Source organism: Parasteatoda tepidariorum, chromosome 6 (genome assembly GCF_043381705.1).
Source record: "Parasteatoda tepidariorum isolate YZ-2023 chromosome 6, CAS_Ptep_4.0, whole genome shotgun sequence".
Lineage (NCBI taxonomy): Eukaryota > Metazoa > Arthropoda > Arachnida > Araneae > Theridiidae > Parasteatoda > Parasteatoda tepidariorum.
Window position 1 is genome coordinate 83,979,890 of NC_092209.1, and position 19,776 is coordinate 83,999,665.

At 31.4% G+C, this 19,776-nt stretch overlaps 1 protein-coding gene across 3 annotated transcripts in view; it reads right to left on the minus strand.

Annotated features, from left to right (window-relative positions):
* Positions 1–19,776, minus strand: part of LOC107443134 (A-kinase anchor protein 13) — a 269,899-nt gene that overhangs the window by 128,171 nt on the left and 121,952 nt on the right. For all 3 annotated transcript variants that reach the window (XM_071181668.1, XM_071181667.1, XM_071181666.1), the window contains exon 3: positions 11,855–11,986. The gene's annotated coding sequence lies outside the window, so the exon portion shown is untranslated. The remainder of the gene's footprint in view (positions 1–11,854; positions 11,987–19,776) is intronic.

The following is a 19,776-nucleotide window of genomic DNA, read 5'->3' on the forward strand; positions in this document are numbered from 1 at the left end:
TTATTTTCGAAATTTTGTTTCGATACGGTCACGATAATACTCTCGTCATTCGATGTTTCGAAAATTTTGGTATATTCCATATTTATTATCGTCAAGATTCACGATATATTATGAGAATAACTTTAAAAATATCGATATCACATAGCTTGAAAAATTTCAAAATATTACTATCTGTTTTGCTTCAAAGGTGCTTTGGGACCGGGATAGCTGGTTGGATGTTGAGCCCATGACCGAGCTGTCGTGAGCTCTATTTCAGCCGATCGAAGACTCACCGTTTACAAAATGGTGACAGGTACACGTTAAATCTGTCGGGTCATTAAGTCTTCCAAGTTACTATAACAAATCAATACCTCTAATGGTACTGAATTAGAGATTGATCGTGCTCTGATTCAGTTCAAAATTACGATTTGCAGATAGATGGATGGTTTGCGGATAGATGGAATGCGGATAGACAAAATTACGATTTGCAGATAGATGGATGTGAATGTGCCCTACCTGTGAAACGGGATGCGACATATGTATGTTGTAGTCGGATCATCAATGAGGACATTGATGTTTCCCAAGCCGTCTCCAATAGTCTATTGTGCAGCTCTAATGCGACGTAAATAAAAGTACTGTACGTATAAAAGGTACTTTAATATCTTTAAATTTATGAGCAGAAAAATATCTAAGTATTTGATTTTTGAAATTTTTCCATTGCGTGCATTCAAAAAACTACAAAAGCGTTCTTGTCGATGTTGTGTAAAGGTGATTAGGGTGATTAAATTCCTTTTATATTCATTTTAAAGGGATTAGATTCATAATTTGATTAAATCTTCATCGACTGACTTAAGAGTGCTCTTAGCGTCAGTCTATCCGTAGGTAGTTTCGTGATTTTCTTCTTCATGCATCGCAAGTGTGAAATAGTTTCACTCAAAATATCCTCCACGTAGGTAAAATTTCTCAAATACTCGATGCAGGAGTCACTTTGTACTCTGGGTTGGGCTCAAAACTACAAGTTTATGCCAGTTGAATATTGCTAGACGCTAATGATGCGTGAAGCGCTTGTTTAACTGTGGTTATGTTACCGTTAAGGTTTAGGAATCATTTATTCTACAGATAATCAATAAATTTGCAGATTAACTAGGGTGATCCGTTAAGGTGCATTTTTTTTTTCATTTCTCAAAATACCTAGGGAATCTGCTAACTGTCTAGATAAGACGCACTTTACCTAAACGGCACTCGTTGAAGTGAAAATAAGATCTTTTTGTAGAACGACAGCAGCGTTTTGGTGCGCTTAAACTAAATTATTATTTATTTATTTTTCGCAATCTAAAAAATCAAGTTGCTACCATCAAAGTGCCAACACATCATAGTTGATAATCAATCACTGAAAAAACTATAATACAGAGAATCATACGGTTTAAAATGTTATTGCATGTAAGAGAATTATTTATTTATTTAATATCTAAAGCATCACATCAAATACAAACAAGCAATCAATAAATTATTTGATAAAAGAAGAGACGCATGCATTTTGGAAATTTAACTGAACTTTTGAAGAAAGTGTTAACGCGCACACATTATCTTTGTAAATGCGGAAAACACTTCATTAAACACTTTAACGGATTATTCTTAGTTAATCTGTATGTTAGTTAGGTAATGTGCGTCCTACGAGCGATTTAATGGCCTGAGCTTGTGCGGTAACAGTTACAATGCAATAAACGCAGTATAATGCGGTAACAGTTATAATGCGATTCTGTATAATGCGGTAACAGTTATAATGCAATAAACGCAGTATAATGCAGCAACAGTTATAATGCGATACAGTATTATGCGGTAAAAGTTATAATGCAATAAACGCAGTATCATGCGATACAATATAATGTGGTAACAGTTATAATGAAATTACAGTATAATGTGATACAGTATAATGCGGTAACAGTCATAATGCAATAAACGCAGTATAATGCGATACAGTATAATGCGGTAACAGTTATAATGCAATAAACACAGTATAATGCGGTAACAGTTATAATGCGATACTGTATAATGCGGTGAAGGTTATAATGCAATACAATATAATGCGGTTACAGTCATAATGGAATTACAGTATAATGCGGTAACAGTTATAATGCAATAAACGCAGTATAATGCGATACAGTATAATGCGGTAAAAGTTATAATGCAATAAACGCAGTATAATGCGATACAATATAATGCGGTAAGAGTTATAATGAAATTACAGTATAATGTGATACAGTATAATGCGGTAACAGTTATAACAAAATAAACGCCGTATAATGCGATGCAGTATAATGCGGTAATAGTTATAATGCAAAAGTACAAATTGCACTGGTTTATAATAAATAAATAAATAAAGAGTGAAAGAAAGAAGTGTTTCTACAAAAATGCGCAATTCTAAACATGAAAAAAATATACCACATGTAATTATTATATAAACTCTTCGCGTATTTATTCAACTCTTATTAACTCTTCACGTATTTTGAACGTCTGAAAATCTTTTCATTTCGTAATTAAACAAGTAATTATTCAACACTATCCGAAGAATAAAACATGAGAGAATCAGGGGAAAGTAATACATATTTAATGCCTTTCTTGGTTTAATCCAATCTTCTCCGAAAGAGCACCCCCTCTCTTCATTATACGCATGAGGTGAAAAATGTTATCTAGTCGACAACGATGCGAATTTATTCAGAGAAAATATTTTATTTCTACATTTATAACCTTGTATTGCAATGTTCTGGGCAATAATCAGGAATTGATAAATAATAAGTAAAAACAGAATATATATGATACTATAAAAATGTATATAGTATAATAAAATTAGCCCTCTTGAAAAAGTAATTTTTATTGACATTTTTCTATGATCTTTTAAGTTTAGAGTAATTTCTGTTTGTTGTTGTTGGAAAGGGGTTGATTTTGTTATAGCATCATTTAGAGAACAATTTATGTAATTGTATCAGGTTGTTCGGAAAGTAACTTAGTTTTTTTTTTGTGAAAATGAAAGGTGATTTTCTTATAGTGAATAAATATTTTATTGAAGCATATACTGTCCATTCTGGTCCATTACCTTTAGCCCTCCTTCTCAGGTTCAGTTGATTTTTGATCTCCTAATTTTAATTAATTTTATAACCGTCGTTGAACAGCCAACATTACTTAGAGTTTACGGCTATCAATATTCATCGCCATGAACGCTTGTAATTTTGAACCCAATCCAGAAGACAAGGAAACTCCAAGATCAAGTATTGGGAGAAATTTTGCTTTCGCCGTGGACTTTTTCATGGAGCTACCGCATCTGTGTTACATGGAGAGGACAACAAAAATCACCCACGGTTAGTATGACGGCAAGGGGATTCTAACCCATGATTCGCCTACCACTGATGATATTTTACGTCAGCTCTGTGGTCGTTGCGAGCCGGGTGCGGAATTCGCATTGATCAGCCATCGATGGGATTCGAATTTGGTTCACCTCATTGGGAGGCGATGCTCTATCTCCTGAGCTCCAACGGCTCAGATCTCCTTATTTTATTTTATAACCGTCGTTGAACAGTCGACCCAGTTCTGCGTTTACGACCACCAATGTTCAACTCCATATCTTTTAAGTGCTTTTGATCCCAATCCAGAAGACAAGGGAGCTCTTGGATCAGAGCCCCAGAGGTTATAGGAACTATATATTTGTTACAGGAACTTGGAGGACTTTGTAACCCCGACAGATTTAACCTGCACTAGTCACCATTTAATACACGGGGATTCTTCGGTCGGTAAGATTCAAACTCTCGTTCTCACAAACACGAGTCCAGCTCCCTACCAACAAGGTTATCCCGGTCTTGACCTCTTTATTGGAACTAAAGGTTTTATCATCCTAAACCTTTTGCAGATGCAGCTGTAGACAATTCTCGTACCCATTGAAGATACGCTTCAAAAATTAATAATTTTTTTAAAACCTTTGAGGAGCAAATCACCGACGTCAACGCAACGGCGTAAATATCTTTCAGTCAGAACATGAAGACGCCATAACGTCGAGCTTTGATATTATACCTTAGACCAGAGATGGCGAACCAATGGCACGCGTGCCATTCATGGCACCCGACACAATATTTCGGGCACGCCACCGATCACATTTGTTATTACACAAATGGTATTACACTATGAAGCATATGTAATAATTAAATTAAAATTCACAAAAAAACACACAAAATAATCAATTATTAATAAAAAATTAACAATTAATGCTAAAAAAACAATTAATAACCATAAAAAATAAGCTAACAATAAATAACTAGCAAAAAAATTAACAGTCCTGCTTATACTAACATCTTACAAACTAATATAAGTTATTTTGTCATCTAATCTGCAACAACAGAAGTCACACTGATGTTACTTTAAGTTGAATTACGCGTATAGCTGAGACAGTGCAAATTTTTTTTTCAATGTAAATAAAGAGTTTTGAGTTGATAGTATTTAGTATAAATATTTTCCCAATAGTCAAAATTATTTGACGGCACGTCTATGACCTCATCAAGCAATTTTTTTTAAAAAAATGGCACGTTGGTGTATAAAGGTTCGCCACCCCTGCCTTAGACTTTTCAAATAATAGTGAACGGTTGAATTTAATGTCTCAGGAATCTCGCGAATTGTTTATTTGCCGGTTTGCATCAATAAATACCTTTATTGTTTCTTTATAAACTTCCACTGGCATAGTGCACCTCAATTGCTGGATCGAAATTTTGCCTACCAGTCTAGGCACTGGTGTACTACCAAAAATATTCTCCATACACAATGGATTTTTTTCTTTGCTTGAACAGTATTTGTACCTCTTCGATAGTAAAAAAGTAAAATATTCCGAAAATTCCGCTTTTCACTTTCTATATTTGAAAGGGCACTAGCTGGAAACAACTGCGTGAAATCAATTGAACTTTTTAAACGAGCAAAATTGCCTTATCAGCTGTCAAAATATATAATGCAGCGTATGTATAAAGTTGGCTGTGAAAAAATATAATCAAATCCTCTGTTGGAGAAAAACGAGATTACTTTTCGAACTACCCACTAGATGGCTCACTCAGTCATGAGGCATACACCTATTGTAGGGCAAATTAACGGTCGCGACTGCTCACAGGGTGGCTAACTAGTACAGCAAGTTAAGCTCAAGTACCCTGTGAACTAATTGGATTGGCATCAGGCGTAAAGCTTCAGTTTAAATTTGATTTGTCTAGTCTAGCTTATCAGAAATACGCCAGAATTTTGATTGACTATAAATTCTGTTTGGCGAAGAAACAACGATTTCAGTTCCGCTCGTAGAGGAAAGGAAAATATCAAAATTTGTTTGCCCTCCAGCACAGCTTCGTAGGTACCGAGGGTGCACGGTATCGGCCCTCGTTAAACTGTTCCGCTTTTTTTTATAACCGTCGTTGAACAGTCGAACCAATTTTTGGGTTTACGACTACTAATGTTCAACTTCGTATTCTTGTAATTTTGAACTTAATCCAGAAAACAAGAGAACTCCCGGATCAAGTATAAGGTGAAATTTGCCTTCGTGTAGGACTTTTTTGATGGTACTAAACCACATTTGCTTTACATGGTGATAAAAACCACGAAAATCTCCCATGGTTAACCTTATGGCAAAGGGACTGTAACCCATGATCCATCTACCACTGAGGGTATTTTACGTCAGCACTGTGGTCAATGAAAGCCGGGTGTGGAATCCGAATAGAACAGCCAACACTGGAATTCGAACCAGGTTCAACTCATTGAAAGGCGAGCACTCTATCCCCTTAGCCATCGCTGCTCTAAGTTGTTCTACTGCAAAGTGCTCGACTTCGCGCGCAGATCGTTAGGCTACCAAAGCAGAGGATCAAAATTGCGATGGCATGTCTTCGGATCATTCTCAGGGATGTTTCCCAGACCGGCGCCAATAGCCCATTGTGTAGCTATGGTGCGACGTAAATTAAGTACCTACCATCCAGCACAGAGCACCAATAAAAATGCTAGCACACTATTGAGTCCGGAAGCGGTTGAAAATTTTGCCGATTGGGAAAATTGTTCATAGTCATTAAATTACCGATAAATTTGACTTGGTGATAAAGTATTAATAAATTCTGCTAGCAGAGATCAGAAACTTAATTTATAGTGTCAGCAAGTTCGAAGCTCTTGTAGAGATTTAAATAGTCCAGCTAATCGAAAAAGTTTCGATTCAATAATAATTATATGATAAATTTTGATTGCAATATTTAATTGTAATAGGTATATAAAATGTACATTAATTATATAATATAAATATTATAATATAAATATTATAATATAAATANATTAATCTGGGATTTGTTTTAATAATTATGTTATTATAAGAGTTCAGGGGAAATATGGGCCAAATTAAACAAACTTCTTTAAGTTTGAGTCGTCTTGGAGCTGTTGTTAATATGAATATTTACTTTACTTTCTACTCGAAAAATAAGACTCTCAGTTTTTTCGCCGAAGTTAGCCTTAATGGTTATGTTTTCTATGCTTGTTTAAAGATTTGTCAAAATTTTAGGAAGAAACATGATAGATATAGCTTTTTATTCAATGATATTATTTCTACATGATCATTATTTCTGGTATTTTCTTTGTCAATTTCTTTTCCTAGAAATTTGGTAAGAGAAAATCCTGAGTTGAAAAAACAATGTCAGTTTTTTCTTCTTCAAACTTAGTTTTTCAAGCAAAGCGATTTTCAATGAAAACGATTTTAGTTTCAGCATTTAAAACTTTGAACGACTTAAACTGAAAGGATTGAAATAATTTTTCAAACATTGTGTAGCAAAATGTTTAGCTTTTGCGAACATGTTTTAAAAACGTTGTTATTACGAAATAGATTCTTGAATAAATAGTTTTTATTTTTTTCATTCAATCACAAACATCGTTTTTTATTATTAAATCCATTTAATTTACGTTCCATCAGTTTACAATATTAGAGTAATCGTCTGTGAAACGTTTGACTACTGATGCGAATATAATTTTACATTCGCGTGTAAGTTAAAAACATTAAATACTCATCACATTGAGATGATGACTTACACGCAAAAAAAAAGAACATTAAATTAATAAAAATAATGTGATGGATTGAAACACAAAAATTGCTGATCAAATATTCCATTAGAAATCGCTTTTATTTACATTTATATCTGATATTTAATTGTTGAGATTGTAAAATAAAAAATATACTGCACTTAATAACTTTTTATTTAATTATCACATTTTAACGTTTTTTAATAGTTCACTACATATGAAATGATTATATATTTTAAGTTACGAATTAAAATACAAAAAAGAATTTACTCTCAATTACAAAAAAATCGTTTTACAAAAGATATTTTGTTAAACAGCGTGTAAAAAAATATCTGCTAAACTAATTTTTGTTCTATTGATAGGATTTTCGCTTGTTAAGTGCTTAAATCATTATCATCGGATTTCACTAAATGGTTTAAAGGGAAAAGATCTCAAATATTCTAATTAATTAATGTAAAGTTTTTTTCCAAGTTACGATATAAGATAAATAACCTCAAATATTTTAATTAATTAAAGTTTTTTTAAGCTACGAAATAAGATAAGTAACCTCAAATATTCTAATTAATCGATGAAAACGTTTTTTTTAAGTTAAGAAATAAGATAAATAACCTCAAATATTCTAATTAATTGATGAAAACGTTTTTTTTTTAAGTTACGAAATAAGATAAATAACCTGGAATATTCTAATTAATTAAAGTAAACGTTTTTTTTTAAAGTTAAGTAAAATAAGTAACCTCAAATATTCTAATTAATTAGTGTAAACGTTTTTTTTTCTAAGTTACGAAGTAAAATAAGTAACCACAAATATTCTAATTAATTAATGTGAACGTTCTTTTTAAGTTACGAAATATGATAAATAACTTCAAATATTCTAATTAATTAATGTAAGCGTTTTTTAAACCATTAAGTTACGAAATAAGATAAACATACTTTCTCTGAATAAATATATCTTTTTTTTTGCATCAAAATATCATATTAGGCGGAGTCTGGAAAATTTGGTTATAATAGTTTAATCAGGACTGCCGTCGCAAGATTTGTATTCTTTATGTATCCCCCCCCCCACTTTTTGCGTATTTTATCATATTGGCCCACATTTTTGACACCTCTCCTGGCTAAAAAATTGGGACCATAATTTCCTGAGTGCAGCTACCTATTACATTTTAAACTAAAACTCAATATCGCGATACCCCAGGGATGGCCTAGGCTTTTACTGTGCCCATCCCAGTTTCTTTGACCTTAGGCTCTGGGCTGCAGGAGCAGATCCTCCGTTTGGGTGGTCAACCGATATCGGAATGGTTTAGTCCCCAAGCATACTTGATACTAATTTTTTAACCTGTGGCACGAGAACACTAACCACTATCACGCAGTCTCCGTGAGTCACCCTATGTCAATGTCATATGTCAATAGTCTTAAGTCCAAATCTGTCGAAAGTAAAGGGTGTGTAATTCAGAGAAAGAACGTTTTAGTATTTGATTTCATAACGTGAAATATTGTCAGCACAAATTATTTTAGTCGTGTTTATATCGCCAACAATCACTTAACCAGCACTTCACATCGCCGACACGATCACATCTCTACAGTTTATTTCGCCGAAAATTCAATTTTGATTCATATTTTCTGCAAAAAATTTTCTTTATCAGTTGCTCAAGTTTTTTTTCTCTTAAATAAAACGTTTGAAGTTTTTTTTATTTTTTATATTCGATGCGCGATGTTTTGCAATTTGGAATTATTTTGTAGTTAATTTCGGAATTTAGTTCATTAAAATTAGTTAAAACAAGTGATGTTTTTTCTCTCACGGTACATTTCATAAAAAAAGAAGACACTAATTAACTTTTAATTTGATAATCGGATTTAAACGTAATCTTAATTGGTCGAAAGATAAGCTTTAAATACGCTAATCAGCTAGTGCCTGTGTGTGTTGCATACGCCATTTTATTTAAGTTACAAAATCAGACACAATAAAAAGCTTCATTCTCTGAATAAACATGCGATTTTTCAGAAAGTTTCGAATTCGGTCTCTTAACATTAACTTTTTTAAGGCAAATAACTATTTTTTGGGAATAGATTAACTATCTAAAAGGGTCTTAGTACACATTTGTAGTACTTTTTTTACCCAAAGTAAATTCCATAATTTTTTTTTATTTAAGAATTTGTTAGTATTTTTCTTTTTATCGATGTTTTATTTACTAATAGTCCAAACATTTTTGAATTGTAAAAATGTATAAACATTCTTTACGTTTTTTTCTTTTAATTTTAAAAGCCAAAATTTATACGAAATAAATCAAACAGTTGTTGGGAAATAAATACTCAAAAAAGAGGTTTTTTTGAAGCTACAATGATCAGATTTTCAAATGATACGCGGAAAATAGAAAATTGTTAAGTTATTGAAGTTTAAAAATTAAAAATTTTGAACACATTAAGCAGTTAAACATTTAAGAGCTATAGGATGATCTGCGAACGCAGCTATTGTTGTTTATTTTTGAACTTTTAGACAAATATGGATTATTAATAGTCTATAAAGGGGATCATGATAATTACTAACAGAATAAATACTGAAAAGAAAAATCTGGAATCTAGTTAATTAAGGATGCCTTAAGTTGATGTTTGATTTGACCCATACTTAAGTGGGCATAAAATTGTTCAGCTATAAACAAAATGACAATTATACCATTTTCTCATTATTTTACGAGATAAAAGTTTTCAGGACCGCCTTTCAATTTTGTATCAAAAAATAAATTGAATTTCATTATTTTAGGTCAAGCCTTACAATTTATGATTCTTAAAGGATTAAAATTTGATCATGATTAGTCAATGTTTGATAATCTCAATATTTATCTCCTTTATCTCTTTCATAAGTATCAACCATTATTAATGATATTCAAATTCACATGACTGAACAAAGTAAAGAACGTCATTTTTCATATCACTCCATTTTTTTTCCAAAATTTGCATTCTGCATTAATTTGCTAAATAAATTTTAAAAAAAGCATTGTCGAAAAGGCAAACGATTTGGAAATTCGCCATAAATAAAACATTGTTCTTAACACAAACATGAGAAACCAGAAATTAAATATAACTTAGAATTTATTTCAAAACAAACCATGATTAAAGTTGTTCTCATACGTATCCAAAGAAATGCTCGCATTTTGAGTGTTTTTATGGAATCTAGATGATATTCTTTCACAAACATAAGTTATTCTGATTTTTCTCTTCTTCTAACAAACACTTTTTTTCACTTCACTTCGAAAAGAACAACATAATGTTTTTCCGCAGCTAAAAAATCGTTTTCATTGGATTCGCACGCGAGGAAATACAAAAGTCTCGACGAATACTGAAATTAAGTTTTGTTTTCTTCGTACCTAACATTTCCACTTGAATATTTCGTTTAAAATTTAATTCAAAGAGAAAAAGAACAAGTTTCTTTTTCATCTTAGATGTCTGAGACAGAGAATAGATTTCATTACATGCGTTTATTGGATGTTTCTGTGCTTTTAGAACTTGATACAAAAAAAAGAAGGAAAAAAAAAAAAACATGAAAAGAAGTAAAATTCGGGAAAAAGAAAGGTTTGCCTTCTGGGGATAAATATCCTTCGAATATTTACTGAACTGTGGAAAATACGAAGAGTAAAGTTTAAAAAAAATTTTTTTTGTTGTTTAGTAAACGGGGATTAAAAAGAAAATACACGGCAATTGGAGTCAGTTTGAAAAAAAAGTTTAGAAGGAAAGAGTAACATATGAAAAAAATCTGAAGAAATTGAGAGAAAAAAACATTTAAAAATACATGATAAATTAATGCAAAGCTCAAAAGAAACCATAAAAATTATGAAACAGTAAATTAATGCGTACATAAAAATTAAAACTCTCATGCAAAAGCATGATAACCATGAAACTACGCATTAAAACATTTGAAAAAGAGTGAAAAATTTATGAAAAAACACTGAGAAATAGATTTAAAAAAAAGTGAAAAAACGCATAAAAACAATTAAAAATAAAGAAACACTGAGAAAAATGCGAAAACATTTCAGACCAAGAATGCATCACCCAAAAAGCATTCAAAATACTTGAAAAAATTCCGAAAAAATCTACAAATTATAAAAAAAAACTGATGAAAACATGAAAATATATGAAGAAACACAGAAGAAAATGTGAAAACTATGAAATATCAGATTGAAAATCTTTAAAAATACATGAAAATTTAAGAAAAATGCTTAAAAAAAGTTTAGAAAAAAAGAGAAACATAGAAAAGTAGGAAAACTATAAAACACCTCAAAAAATATTTAAAACTGGAAAAAAATATAAAGAATCACCGAGCAATGAAACAAGGCATAAAAATTATTTAAAAATACATGAAAAAACATCGAAATAACACCGTTATACACTGATCTTACCATGAGTTCAAATAAACATTGGTATGATTTGAAAATTGAATATAGAAAAAAAAATGGTCGAAGTCAGAAATCTCCGGTTTGCTACGTTCCGCTTAAGAAATGAGATGATTTGTTCATACTAAATTTTGTAATAAGTTTCTATATTTGCCAATAGATGGAGCTGCTAACTAAAAAAATCGGAATCAAAATTTTTTTTGATGTAGTCTTTGATTAAAAAAAAAAAAAATCTTTTACAATGGCAACGAGTGAGTGATGTGACATACCAGAAAAAAATACATAATGATTTTTTTTTGTCAGTAACGCCATCTCTTGACAAATTTTCGAATTTTAAAATCAGAGCGCAGTGAATCATCGATTTCGATTGCAACAAGCATTCAAAAACAGAAAATATTACTGAACAATCAAAAATTTGTTTATCTTACCTTATTTTCTCTAAGAAGAAAATCAGCATGGTGGCTTCAGATCAGATAGAATTTTACACCATTAATGACGTTTTAATTTATATTCGATCTCTTTTATAAAAAAACTCCGCAAGTTCATTTCGTTTTCCGTTTCTAAAAAGATAAAAACATAATTTTATTAACAAGGTAAAGAGAAATTTTGATATTTCGGGGGAAAATTGGTCCCCATTGTACGGTTTTATGAACCATGAAGTCAAGTATTGTTCAAGAATCGAAAGATCACTATTATTATTGTGACAACTTTAATTATAGAATTTGTTAATATCGCAATAATTATCAATAACATCGCATATCAAAACGATAATTTTGCAAATAGTATAAGTAACAACAATTATTAAATACGATATTATCGTGAGCGTTAATAAATTTCATTTAGGTAACAAAAATGTCGACCTATTGAAAAATAATATAAATTAGCTAAATCGAAAAAAAATATCGCGATTCATTGATAAACATCGATATTTTTTGAAAATGCAAGCGTCATTAAAAGTCGGCATTTATGCGTTTTACATACCAATGATCATGTTGGGGATAATTTTGAAAATAAATCGCCAACATATTGTTCTTATAACTAATAAAAGGACATAAAGAAAGAAAGAAAAGAAACATCTATGAAGTAACTTAAAAATTAGGTTTTCGTTTTTTAATATTCTAAAAATTTTTGAGCTTAAACTCGATATTTACATATAGCGTTTTAAGAAAGTCAAGAACTATAATAGTGCATTTAAAGTTAGTACACTGTAAAAAAATTCCGAAGTAAATTACGGTAGAAAATACCGTTACTTTGGGTCCTTTAACCGTAAAATCCACAATTACCGTAAATTATTATATTGCAATTTTTACAGTAATATTTATTTCATTAATATGATTCAGTGATTTTAAGGTAATTATTACTGTAATAATTACCTTGTATCAGATTTTTTTGTTTGTCACGCAACTCGGTAAAAATGGATTTTACGGTAAAAAGTATCGGCACCCTAAATGCCTTTTTACCGTAATTTTATCAGGAATTATTCGCAGTTTAGAATAATTTTTAACAACTTGTTTCAATATACTCTAATGACGTAACTGTAACTTTTTTGTTGGTTATTCTTTCTTTGTCATAAGTCATTTTTTTATTTTTTAAGCTTATTTAACTATGTTAAAGTAAAAATATTTTTAAATTTGTGTTTTAAGAAATAAATTTTGAGTAGAAAATTTTAATATTTTATTTGTATTAAATTTGAATATAATTTGACATTGAAAATAACTCAATGTTAATAATTTATTTGTTATTTATAACTTTTACTTAATTAAATATTGTTTTTTGTTATATTTCATTTTTTATTCTGGTATGAGTTATTTCCGTTTACATAGGTGAATTTTTATTTTAATTATTTTTGGAACGAAACTAAGAGTGTTTTTGTATTTTTCTAACATTTTTTTAAGTGACAAAAAAACTCATCTTAATTTCTGTCTAGATCCCATTAGGGATATCATTAAAAAATACTGGTTATATATTAAATAATTTCATCTTTCTTTTGGTATTAACTAATGTCTAATTATAAGATAGATTAATACATTCCAGAGTGATGTAATAAAGAAAAAGGGAAGTTTAAAAATTCAAATCATGCTGCGAATTCCTTTAATTTTTTTTTCTCCTTTTACAATAGTCTTGAGAGTTTCACTTAAAATTAATATAAAATTTTTATTTGTGCATGGGTTTTAGAATTTTTTAGTACGTAAAAAAGCCCATCAATTATAAATAAATATTTTAAAATTTTTATGTGCATAACATAAAGATTATGTTCTTTTTTATTTTAACAGTAGATAAAACTGATTTAATAATTCAAAGAAAATATGAGTGTTTTGATAAATTTTTTAATGAATTTCGCCTTACAAGTTTGAAAGGCTTTTTTTTATGATAAGCTTAAATAAAATCCTTTTTCTGTTGGTTCCTTAAAAACGTCTAAATGAAAGTGAAATAATAATAATAAAAAAAATAAGTACTACATTTTGCAACTAGACTAAAAGGGAGGAAATTTTTATCTTCGTTGGATTTTAAAATAAAAAAAAATTGGGCCATTATTTTCTTTCGAATAAGAAGAATTTTCTCTGGTGATCGAAATTTATTAAAGTGATGCTCCTTACCTTTTTCCTTCAAGGTGTAATAAAAATTAAATTATTTTCTAATTTTTTTAAATTTACTTGATAAAAGTTTTTTTTTTTTTATTTCATTTTTTTTTCAGTTTTTGGGCAGTTTCAATGTCGCAGAGAGGTCGAAATTCGTTTTCGGTAAAATTTGTTAGGATCGCTTAGGAAATTATTGAAATGATATAATCCCCCAAAAATAAATAAAATTGTCAGTATAAATATTGATATTTGTTAATGAAAAAAAAATCATTAGCTTCAAAAGCAAAGGTGAAAAAAGTTTTTTCCTACCTTAGTTTAATTTTTAATGTTGAAGATTTTCTTCTTCAAGTGTCGGGTAAAATTAGTGGACACCACTGGCTACAGTTCTACTAAAAAAATGGCGATTAAAGATTTTTTTTTCATCATTTATAACCGATTGCCATTTTTTTTTCATCGAAAATGAACCCTATAGGACAGGGGTGGCGAGCCTTTATGTATCAACGTGCCATTTTTTCTAGAAAAATGTTTAATGAGGTCATAGACGTGCCATCAAACAATTTTGACTCACGTGATTATTGGGAAAATAATAATACTAAATACTATTAATTCAAAACTCTTTATTCACTTATTATTTATTACGAAATTCCTATTATTTATTAATTCAAAACTTATTATTTATTACGAAAAAAAAATTGCAATGTCTCAGTTTTATGCATAATTAAACTTTAAAGTAACATCAGTGAGACTTCTGTTGTTGCAGATTAGATGACAAATAACTTATATTAGGGTTGTAAGATGTAAGTTTAAGCAGAATGCATGCTGTAGTGGAGTCGCCTGTCAAACGGTTTCTAAGCGAGTGTTCAATGTTATTCATCTCTGAAAATAATGACTCGCAGGCATAGGTAGACGAAAATATAGTTAAAATAGCACTTTCTGTTTCGATTAATTCCAACTCTTTTCTTGTTTCAATAAATTTTTGAACCCATATTGAACTGGACTGGAAATCAATCAACTGCATTTCAAATTCTTCAATTTCCAACCAATCGAATTGGGACAAGTTCAATTTATCAAATGAAGTCACATCAGGGTACATAATAAACTTGAGTGTTTCTGATAATTCTTTGAACTGGGAAAATCNGTATTTTTCTAACATTTTTTTAAGTGACAAAAAAACTCATCTTAATTTCTGTCTAGATCCCATTAGGGTTAAAACCCATAAAAAATACTGGTTATATAATAAATAATTTCATCTTTCTTTTGGCATTATTTTGACATTAAACTAATGTCTAATTATAAGATAGATTAATACATTCCAGAGTGATGTAATAAAGAAAAAAGGAAGTTTAAAAATTCAAATCATGCTGCGAATTCCTTTAAATTTTTTTTTCTCTTTTTACAATAGTCTTGAGAGTTTCACTTAAAATTAATATAAAATTTTCATTTGTGTATGGGTTTTAGAATTTTTTAGTACGTAAAAAAGCCCATCAATTATAAATAAAAATTTTAAAATTTTTATATGCATAACATAAAGATTATGTTCTTTTTTATTTTAACCGTAGATAAAACTGATTTCACAATTCAAAGAAAATATGAGTGTTTTGATAAATTTTTTGATGAATTTCGCCTTACAAGCTTGAAAGGCTTTTTTTTATGATAAGCTTAAATAAAATCCTTTTTCTTTTGTTTCCTTAAAAACGTCTAAATGAAAGTGGAATAATAATAATAAAAAAATAAGTACTACATTTTGCAACCAGACTAAAAGGAAGGAAATTTTATCTTCCTTGGATTTTAAACGAAAAAAAATTGGGCCATTATTTTCTTTCGAATAAGACGAATTTTCTCTGGTGATCGAATTTATTAAAGTGATGCTCCTTACCTTTTTCCATTAAGGTCAAATAAAAATAAAATTATTTTCTCATTTTTTATAATATACTTGATAAACGAATTTTTTTAAAATTTCATTTTTTTTTTCAGTTTTGGGGCAGTTTGTCAATGTCGCAGAGAGGTCGAAATTCGTTTGGCGGTAAAATTTGCTAAGATCGCTTAGGAAACTTTTGAAATATAATCCCAAAAAAATTGTAAATAAACTTCTCAGTACAAATATTTATATTTGTCATAGAAAAAAAATCCATAACCTCAAAAACTAAGGTGAAAAAAGTTTTTTCCTACCTTAGTTTAATTTTCAATGTTGGTGAAGTTTTACGTGGACAAGTGTCGAGTAAAATTAGTGGTCACCATTGGCTACAGTTTAACTAAAAAAAAAATGGAGATTAAAGATTTCTTTTCTTCATATATAACCGATTGCCATTTTTTTTCAAATCGAAAATGAACCCCATAGGATCTAACACACGTGTTTTCAACCTCTCCCATTATTTATTCCTAGAGGAATTCACTCCCGCTCATCAACCCCGCTGATGACTTCGCAATAATTGTTTTCTTGGTACAAAACAGTTTCTCCTACAGAAGTTGAAATTATTAACTTTAAGTACATGAACTAAAAAAACTCTGTTTGCTTATGCATTTCCCCCACGTCCAGACATTTCCCTGAAAATTCTATTAAGCTCTATTAGCGAACATAAAACATTTTCCTTAACAATCATTTTTTAAGATAACATTTTCGCAAATTTGGTGAGTGTAAAACCATAATTTAATATTTCCGTTTACCAAACAGACTGATAAATTACATACAAGTTGAATATTATGCAAGAAGCGGATCAAATATCTTAATCATTTAAAGAATATCTCATAAAACTGTACTTTATACTACTGCATTACTGTAATTTGCATCGTGGAATAATTGTTGTAAAACGTTAATAAACTTAGACACCGATTTAAAAGAGTTTATCTTAAAATGCAGCGTATTGAGGTTGAAGCGGCATGACGTCAAACGCGTATTCAGCATTTTTTAAAATTATTTCTGGGGGCTGGCCTTGCGTCAGAGAGGTTCTGGGTTCTAATCCCGGACAAGGTATGGATGTACTTTCATTTTTTGTCCTCACTGTGGGGACAGCGTTCGCCCACCCAATAGGGTGCCACTGAAAGCGTGACGAACAAATCTGTCCTAATACGCCTGAATTGACGAAATGTTAACCCAGGTAGGCATTGGGAAAAAATTTATTCTATTATTATTTATGAACTTTAAGTTTGTATTTACTTCACCTTTCATTCTTTCATTCTGGAATTGCACTTTTTGTAGTTCCTTTTATTTTGTTCCTATGCTATAAGCCTCGTAAGTATTTGATGCCAAATTTACGTAAAATGCATTAAGTCCCGCAGTGGACTGATAGTTAAGACACGGTTCCCAGCAGATCACCGAAGTCAAGCATCACTGGCTGCGGTCAGTGTGCGGGTGGGTGACCACTTGGATTAGCCTGCGTAGGGACCGAATGTGTGCGGTATTGGTCCTTGTTAAACTGTTCTACCGTAAAGTGCTCGACTTAACGTGCAGTTCGTCGGACTACCGAAGCAGGGGTGCTACCCCCTCTGCAGAGGATCTAAATTGTGATGACATGTCTTCGGATCATCCTCAGAGATGTTTCCCAGACAGTCGCCAGTAGCCCATTGTGCAGCTCTAGTGCGACGTAAATGAACTAGAACAACAACAACAAACGCATTAAGTATAAATATAAATAAATGTAAATAGCATTTATTAAATGTATCTATTCGCCCAGCTATTCATTTCGATTCAATGTAATATCATAGAATTACATAAGAAAAAATAATTCTTTTACTCTTAATTTAGTATACAATCAAAATCTAAAAGCATACGAACAGCAGGGTAGAATAAGGAATATAAATAGTACAGATATACCTGAAAATGATGGATACAAAAATATATTTTATAGGAAAGCGATACCTTTATGACTTTTATCCTGATGACAACCGAAAATAAATGGAAATTAAGATGGGGGAAACTGGATCCTACCATATAATTTTCCGGCCAATAAGAAAATGTGCCGGCAACAATGGAAATATTGTATTAGATCATTTTGGTTTCATTGTAACTCGAGGGACGAAAAAAAGCTGTAATCATCCACTGGACGTGCAAGTTATTCTATGATGGTTCACAATTTCAAGGGGACTGAATTTGGTTATCAACAGTTTCATTTGACTTCTAGTTCTTTTCAGATAGTTTATTTTTTAACTTAAATGTATGATTATGAATTTTAAAGCAATTTATTTTTTATATAATTTCCTCACTAAAATTAGAATTATTACAGATTTATTTCGTAATGTGCCAATCACTGGCGTAGTGGCTACTGTACTGGACTAGGGTGCCAGTGGTTGTGGGTTCTAATCCCACCGTAGGCGTGGATACAACTTTCTATTTCTGTCTGTGTTCTTTGTCCCTTTTCCTGTGTGAATGTAACCAGCCCTATAAACGAGTTTGTGGTTGGATGATGTGGGCGAAGCCACTCTACCGCTGTAGCTTAGCCACAGGTGCCAACTGGGAGCGTAGCAATTCTGGCATTTCTAAGACCAATGGAAAATAGACCCAAGTGACCGCCATTAACAGAAAAAAAATTGCAATGTAAACATTTTATGTCTGTTGTCTTTTACCCTGCTTGCAGTATCCAAAGGTCTGAGGGTAGTATCAGAATGTGATGTATGTCCTGCTGGTCTAGAAGTGGCGCCATGGTGTTTCTCAAGGTTAAACAAAAAGCCATGCAACACCTGGATACATTTATTCAAAACCGTCGTTGAACAGCCGACCCAATTTAGGGTTTACGACCACTAATGTTCAACTCCGTAGCCTTGTAATTTTGAACCCAATTTAGCAGACAAAGGAACTTCTGGATCAAATATTGGGAGAAATCTGCCTTCGTGGAAGACTTTTTGATTTAACTAATCGGCATATGCGTTACATGGAGGGAAAAACTAAGACTTCCCGCGGTTAGCATGAAGGCAAGGGAGCTATAACACATGATCCGTCTACCACTGAGGATATTTTACGTCAGAACTGTGGTCGGTGTGAGCCGGGTATGGAATTCGAATCGACCAGCTATCGTTGATTTTGAACACACGGCTCCACCTGGACACATTGGCAAATCAAGAGGATCCTGCGATGTTACATTTTTACTCCAAAGGTGACGGATACTTCATGGACTATAAATGTAACTGTTCATCCGGCCAGAAGCGCACAAAATTTGTTCAATGAAAACTAATCGGAATCTCAACACTTTCCTTGCCTACCCCAAAATCTAGATTAATCCACAATCTCAAAAATATTTGAGACGTGTTGAAAATGTACATTTGATCGCAATTTTTTCTTTCATTTAATTTACACGATCTTAAAAAGTACGTAGCCAACGCATCGCATTCTCTGGACATTAATGCACTCCAGTAAGAAATGTACTTCCGCAAAATCGATGCTTTCACGAATATGGACTGTTAAACGTGCAAAAAGAGAACCAAGAAATATATGGCTTCTAATTCATTGGAAACCTAAGGATAATAATTTTTTGGCCAGTGTCTGTCTACTGAACAATAGCATAATTTCCTAATTTTGTCTTATATTGACAAGCGAGTCACGATGGCTCAGGAGATAGAGCATTCGCCTTCCAATGAGGGGAACCGGGTTCGAATCCCAGCGAAGGCTGGTAGATACAAATTCCGCATCCGGCTCGCGCCGACCACAGTGTTGACGTGAAATATCCTCAGTGGTAGACGGATCATGGGCTAGAGTCCTCCTGCCGTCAGGCTAACCGTGGGAGATTCTCGTGGTTTCCCTCTCCATGTGTTTAGTTGATTAAGTTTTTTTAGTTGATTAA